The 7,542-nt window shown below is 41.7% G+C and overlaps 2 non-coding genes across 2 annotated transcripts; both read left to right on the top strand.

Annotated features, from left to right (window-relative positions):
- The first annotated feature begins 1,791 nt into the window (after nucleotides 1-1,791).
- On the top strand, nucleotides 1,792-2,003 carry LOC130131841 (small nucleolar RNA U3). Its single transcript, XR_008812398.1, has one exon. It is a non-coding gene; the product is annotated as a small nucleolar RNA U3 (small nucleolar RNA).
- A 4,023-nt stretch (nucleotides 2,004-6,026) lies between these two features.
- LOC130131855 (small nucleolar RNA U3) lies at nucleotides 6,027-6,237 on the top strand. The gene has a single exon (XR_008812410.1). It is a non-coding gene; the product is annotated as a small nucleolar RNA U3 (small nucleolar RNA).
- The last annotated feature ends 1,305 nt before the right edge of the window (nucleotides 6,238-7,542 follow it).

The raw sequence follows: 7,542 nt of genomic DNA, 5'->3' as shown, positions 1-7,542 counted from the left end.
AAACATGAAGAAAGTCATCAGTTAATTTGATCCAAAATTGACTACGAGAAAGTCGGTACTTTATTTCAAAATTGTCATTTCTGTGTTTAGCTTGGCTACCGTGAAGTGGTAGTCTCTGTCGCTGTGGGATTGTCTGCCTGAGCAGGTAAAACACTTACCCTAACCTAACTGAAACATGTAGAAAGAACCATCCATTTATTTTACCCAAAACTGTCGCTGCGACAAGCTCGCTGCGCTCCATCATAAATGCCATTGCCGTGGTTGGCTTGGCTACCACCAACACTCTGGTAATGTGGTATTTCTATGGGATTATCCGGCTGAGCAGATAAAACCCGTTCTCTTAAGTGAAACATGTAGAAAGAGTCAACTGTTAATTTCATCCGGAACTATCACTCCGAGAAGCTCGGTACTTTACATCAGAAATGACTTTGCTGTGGTTAGTTTGGCTACTATGAAGAGTTAGACTCTGTTGCTGTGGTATTCTCTGTTTAATTGTCTACCTGAGCTGATAAAACACTTGCCCTCAGCGAAACATGTAGAAGGAGCCGTCCATTAATTTTCTCCAAAGATTTTATTCCGAGCACTCGGTACATTCCATCAGAAATACCATTACCGTGGTTAGCTTGTCTATCGAAGTTATTCTCTGTTGCAGTGGTATTCTCTAAGATTTTCTGCCTTAGCAGGTGAAACCCTATCCCGACCGAAACATCTAGAAAGAGCAATCCGTTAATTTTATCTGAAACTATCACTCCATGTTCAGAAATGCTACTGCGAAGAGGTAGTCACTGTTGATGTGGTATTGTCTGTTGTATTGTTTGCCTGAGCAGACAATACTCTTAGCCTAACTCATCCCTAAACGAAAGATGTAGAAAGAGCAATCTGTTAATTTTCTCCAAATCTTTCAGTTGGAAAATCTCAGTATTTCCATCAGAAATGACTTTGTCATGGATAGCTTGGCTACTGCTAAGAGTTATTCTCTGTTGTAGTATTTTTTTGTGGGATTGTCTGACTGAGCAGATAAGCCCTAACCCAAACCTTATCTTAAGTGAAACATGTAGAAAGCTCTCTTCGTTCATTTTATGCAAATCTTTTACTCTGAAAAGCTCAGTACTTTCCATCAGAAATGCCATTGCTGTGGTTAGTTTGGCTACTGCGAAGATTTAGTCTCTGTTGCTGTGAGATTGTTTGCCTGAGTAGATAAAACCCTTACCCAATCCCAAACCCTACCTCAACCAAAACCTGAAGAAAGTCATCAGTTAATTTGATCCAAAATTGACTACGAGAAAGTCGGTACTTTATTTCAAAATTGTCATTTCTGTGTTTAGCTTGGCTACCGCGAAGTGGTAGTCTCTGTCGCTGTGGGATTGTCTGCCTGAGCAGGTAAAACACTTACCCTAACCCAACTGAAACATGTAGAAAGAACCATCCATTTATTTTACCCAAAACTGTCGCTGCGACAAGCTCGCTGCGCTCCATCATAAATGCCATTGCCGTGGTTGGCTTGGCTACCACCAACACTCTGGTAATGTGGTATTTCTATGGGATTATCCGGCTGAGCAGATAAAACCCGTTCTCTTAAGTGAAACATGTAGAAAGAGTCATCTGTTAATTTCATCCGGAACTATCACTCCGAGAAGCTCGGTACTTTACATCAGAAATGACTTTGCTGTGGTTAGCTTGGCTACTGCGACGAGTTGGGTTCTTCCTGTGGTATTCTCTGTAGGATTGTGTGCCAGAGCAGATGAAACCCTAACCCAAAGATATAGAGACATCCGTTACGTTTGGCCAAACCTAATCCTACTTTCGGGGATAAGTTCTTTAGTTTTATCGTGAGAAATGTTTTTCTAAAGTGAGTCCCGCCACCCACGATGATGAGCTGGGGTGCTTCTTCCTGAGCGCTAAGCAGGTACAGAGACGTGGTTTAGTCACAAGCTCTGTGCTTTAGATGATGTTCAATGTTCCTTTCATGGGAGCATCAAGAGAAGGGGCATGTTCTGAATGGTAAAAAGGAAAAAAGTGCACAAAATCATCAATTTGATCTAAACCTAAACCTTAGTCTTAACTCTTAAAACATTAAATTGCAATTGCAGAAAAGTTCAATTAAAAAAAACAAACAAAAACACTTGTATTGTTTCAAACCCCACCAACAACTTTTCAAGTTTAAAACGGGATAAAGTAATCAAGATATAAGACAATGGGAGATCAGTTGTAATGAATAAACACCCAAATTGCCCCTAGACTTAACCAATCAAGCGCTATCCATATCCCTAATCCTGGGTGTATTTCTAATCCAGCACTTGGGCATTGGCAGAGGTGCTCAGTTGACATGTGTTGGCTCTGGCATTCAGCCATAACCATAAAGTTAACCTAGTATTTTCAATCTGAAATGCTGTTGCCGTGGTTAGCTTGGCTACCGCGAAGAGTTGGTCTCTGTTGCTGTGGGGTTTTTGTGGGATTTGCTGCCTGAGCAGATAAAACCTTTATCCTAATACAAACCCAAACGTGTTGAAAGAGCCGTCTGTTAGTTTTATCCAAATCTTGCATACCGAGAAGCTCTGTACTTTCCATCAGAAATGCTATTGTTGGCTTGGCAACCTCCAAACCAGTCTCTGTTGCTATGGTATTATTTGTGGGATTAATTCTTAGCAGGAGCCAAGCTAACCACGGCAATGGTATTTCTGGTGGAATATACTGAGTGTTTCGGAGCTTTTGGTTCAGATATAATTAGCGGCTGGCTCTTTTTGTAAGGGTTGGGATAGGTTTAGTATAAGGGTTTTATCTGCTTAGGCAGACAGTCTCTATTGCTGTTGTATTTCTGCGGGATTGTCTGCCTGAACAGATAAAACCCTTACCATAAGTGAAACATTTAGAAAGAGCCGTCCATTAATGTTATCCAAAACTGTCACTCCGAGAAGTTTGGTACTTTCCATCAGGAATACCATTGCTGTAGTTAGCTTTGCTACTGCGAAGAGTTAGTCTCTGTTGCTGTGGTGTTCTCTGTGTGATTGATTGCCTGAGCTGATAAACGCTAAGTGAAACATGTAGAAAGAGCCGTCCATTAATCTTACCCAAAATTTTCACTCCGAGAAGCTTGGTACTTTCCATCAGTACTGCCATTGCCGTAGTTAGCTTGCCTACTACGAAGAATTAGACTCTGTTGCTGTGGTATTCTCTGTGTGATTGTCTGCCTGAGCTGATAAAACCCTTACGCTAAGCGAAACATGTAGAAAGAGCCGTCCGTTAATTTTATGCAAAACTGTCACCCCGAGAAGCTTGGTACTTTCCATCAGAAATGCCATTGCTGTCGTTAGCTTGGCTACTGCCAAGAGTTAGTCTCTGTTGCTGTGGTATTCTCTGTGTGATTGTCTGCTTGAGCTGATAAAACCCTTACACTAAGCGAAACATGTAGAATGAGCTGTTCAGTAATTTTATCCAAAACTTTCACTCCGAGAATCTTGGTACTTAAGTAATGCCATTGCCCTGGTTTGCTTGGCTACCATGAAGAGTTAGTCTGTTGCTATTTGTGTTTCTGCGGGATTGTCCGACTGAACAGATAAAACCCTTACCATAAGTGAAACATGTAGAAAGAGCCGTCCAATTTTATCCAAAACTTTCGCTTCGAGAAGCTTGGTACTTTCCATCAGTACTGCCATTGCCGTAGTTAGCTTGGCTACTATGAAGAGTTGGACTCTGTTGCTGTGGTGTTTTCTGTGCGATTGTCTGCCTGAGCTGATAAAACCCTTACACTAAGCGAAACATGTAGAAAGAGCCGTCCATTAATGTTATACAAAACTTTCACTCCGAGAAGCTTGGTACTTTCCATCAGGAATGCCATTGCCGTAGTTAGCTTGGCTACTGCCAAGAGTTAGTCTCTGTTGCTGTGGTATTCTCTGTGTGATTGTCTGCCTGAGCTGATAAAACCCTTACACTAAGCGAAAGATGTAGAAAGAGCTCTTCAGTAATTTTATCCAAAACTTTCACACCGAGAATATTGGTACTTTTCTTAAGTAATGCCATTGCCCTGGTTTGCTTGGCTAGCACAAAGAGTTGGTCTCTGTTGTATTTCTGCGCGATTGTCCCACTGAACAGATAAAACCCTTACCATAAGTGAAACATGTAGAAAGAGCCGTCCAATAATGTTATCCAAAACTTTCACTTCGAGAAGCTTGGTACTTTCCATCAGTAATGCCATTGCTGTGTTAAGCTTGGCAACTACAAAGAGTTAGTCTTTGTTGTTGTGGTGTTCTCTGTGTGATTGTCTGCCTAAACTGATATAACCCTTACACTAAGCAAAATATGGGAAAGAGCTGTCCAGTAATTTTATCCAAAACTTTCACTCCGAGAATCTTGGTACTTTACTTCAGTAATGCAATTGCCCTGGTTTGCTTGGCTACCATGAAGAGTTAGTCTCTGTTGCTATTGTGTTTCTGCGGGATTGTCCGACTGAGCAGATAAAACCTTTACTATAAGTGAAACATTTAGAAAGAGGCGTCCATTAATGTTATCCAAAACTTAAACACCGAGAAGCTTGGTACTTTCCATCAGGAATGCCATTGCTGTGGTTAACCTGGCTACTGTGAGGAGTTAGTCTCTGTTGCTGTGGTATTGTCTGTGCGATTGTCTGCCTGAGCTGATAAAACCCTTACACTAAGCGAAACATAGCCGTCCATTAATTTTATCCAAGACTTTCACTCCGAGAAGCTTGGTACTTTCCATCAGGAATGCCATTGCCGTAGTTAGCTTGGCTACTACGAAGAGTTAGTCTCTGTTGCTGTGGTGTTTTCTGTGTGACTGACTGCTTGAGCATATAAAACGCTAAGCAAAACATGTAGATAGAGCCGTCTATTAATTTTACCCAAAATCTTCACTCCGAGAAGCTTGGTACTTTCCATCAGTACTGCCATTGCCGTAGTTAGCTTGGCTACTAGGAAGAGTTGGTCTCTGTTGCTGTTGTATTTCTGCGGGATTGTCCGTCTGAACAGATAAAACCCTTACTATAAATGAAACATTTAGAAAGAGCCGTCCATTAATATTATCCAAAACGTTCACTCCAACAAGCTTGGTACTTTCCATCAGGAATGTTGTTGCCGTAGTTGGTTTGGCTACTACGAAGAGTTAGTCTCTGTTGCTGTGGTATTCTCTGTGCGATTGTCTGCCTGAGCTGATAAAACCCTTACCCTAAGCGAAACATGTAGAAAGAGCTGTCCAGTAATTTTATCTATAACTTTCACTCCGAGAATCTTGGTACTTTCCTTCAGTAATGCCATTGCCCTGGTTTGCTTGGCTACCACAAAGACTTAGTCTCTGTTGCTGTTGTATTTCTGCGGGATTGTCCGTCTGAACAGATAAAACCCTTACTATAAATGAAACATTTAGAAAGAGCCGTCCATTAATATTATCCAAAACTTTCACTCCAACAAGCTTGGTACTTTCCATCAGGAATGCTGTTGCCGTAGTTAGCTTGGCTACTACGAAGAGTTAGTCTCTGTTGCTGTAGTATTCTCTGTGCGATTGTCTGCCTGAGCTGATAAAACCCTTACCCTAAGTGAAACATGTAGAAACGGCCTCCGTGAAATTTTTTTTCCGAAGCTGTAACTCAAACCCGGTACTTGAAAAGAGCAGTGCCATTGCTGTGGTTAGCTTGGCTACGACGAAGTTAGTCTCTGTTGCTGGGGGATTGTCTGTCTGAGCAGGTAAAACACTTGCGCTAACCTAATCGGAACATTGTAGCAAGAGCATACGTCAATAAGATCCAAAACTGTCACTCCGAGAAGCTGGGTACTTTCCATCCGAAATGCCATTGGCGTGGTGAGCTTGCTCCTGCGAAGGGTTAGTCTCTGTTGCTGTGATTGTTTGCCTGAGCACATAAAACCCTTAACCAATCCCAAACCCTACCTCAACCAAAACATGAAGAAAGTCAGTTAGTTTGATCCAAAATTTTGAGTACGAGAAAGTCGGTACTTTTATTTCAGAATTTTCATTGCTGTGTTTAGCTTGGCTACCGTGAAGTGTTAGTCTCTGTTGCTTTGATATTCTGGGATAATTTCTCTAGTTTTTATCTTGAAATGTTTTTCTAAAGTGCGAGTCCCGCCACTCACCATGATGAGCCTGGAGTGCTTCTCCCTGACCGCGAAGCAGGTACAGAGAAGTGGTTTAATCACTCACTCTGGGCTTTTGGTGACCGTTCTGTGTTGCTTTTAAGGAGTTATCAAGAGGAAGGAGCCTGTTCGGTGTGGTAAAAAGGAGGGGCAAATATGTAGAAATTCATCAATTTTATCTAAACCTACCCCTAAAACTTAGTCCTAACCCTAAAAACATGACAATTGTAGAAGTGTAATTCAATAAAAGAAATCCACTTGTATTGCTGCAAACCCCACCAACAACTTTTCAAGTTTAAAACGGGATAAACTAATCGAGAGGGAAGACAATGGGGGATCAAGTGTAAAGAATAAACAACCTCCAAATAGATCCTATACTCAATCGATCAAACTCTCTCCAAATTCGTAACCCTAAACCTGGGGGTATCTGTAAGCCAGTATTTGGGCATTGTTGAGGCGCCTGGTCGACATGTGTTGGCTCTGGCATTCAATTCTCTAACCCTTACCTTTCACTCGGAGAAGGCTAGTATTTCCCATCAAAAATGCCATTGCCATGGTTGGCGTGGCTAACATGAAGAGTTAATCTCTGTTGCTGTGGGATTGTCTGTCTGAGCAGGAAAAACACTTGCGCTAACCTAATCGGAACATTGTAGCAAGAGCATATGTCAATAAGATCCAAAACTGTCACTCCGAGAAGCTGGGTACTTTCCATCAGAAATGCCATTGCCGTGGTGAGCTTTGCTACTGCAAAGGGTTAGTCTCAGTTGCTGTGAGATTGTTTGCCTGGGCACATAAAACCCTTAACCAAATCCTACCTCAACCAAAACATGAAGAAGGTCAGTTAGTTTGATCCAAAATTTTGAGTACGAGAATGTCGATACTTTATTTCAGAATTTTCATTGCTGTGTTTAGCTTGGCTACCGTGAAGTGTTAGTCTCTTTTGCTTTGCTATTCTGTGTGGGATTGTCTGCCTGAGCAGGTAAAACACTTACCCTAAACCAACCGAAACATGTAGAAAGAGCCATCCGTTTATTTTACCCGAAACTATCGCTGCGAGAAGCTTGCTACTCTCCATCAGAAATGCCATTGCCATGGTTTGCTTGGCTACCACCAAGACTGTCTGTTGCTGCGGTATTTCTGTGGGATTATCTGGCTGAGCAGATAAAACTCTTACGTGAAACATGTAGAAAGAGTCGTCTGTTAATTTCATCCGGAACTATCACTCCGAGAAGCTCGGTACTTAACATCAGAAATGACTTTGCTGTGGTTAGTTTGGCTACTATGAAGAGTTAGTCTCTGTAGGTGTGGTATTTTCTTTGGGATTGTGTGGCTGAGCATATAAAACCCTTAACCTAACCCAAATCCTACCTCAAGCGAAACATGTAGAAAGCACTGTCCGTTAATTTTATGCAAAGCTTTTACTCTGATAAGCTCTCTACTTTCC

The sequence above is a fragment of the Lampris incognitus genome, chromosome 21 (genome assembly GCF_029633865.1).
Source record: "Lampris incognitus isolate fLamInc1 chromosome 21, fLamInc1.hap2, whole genome shotgun sequence".
In the NCBI taxonomy this organism is placed as follows: Eukaryota; Metazoa; Chordata; class Actinopteri; order Lampriformes; family Lampridae; genus Lampris; species Lampris incognitus.
Note: the sequence above shows the minus strand (reverse complement) of the source record. Positions and strands in the feature narration are given on the sequence as shown.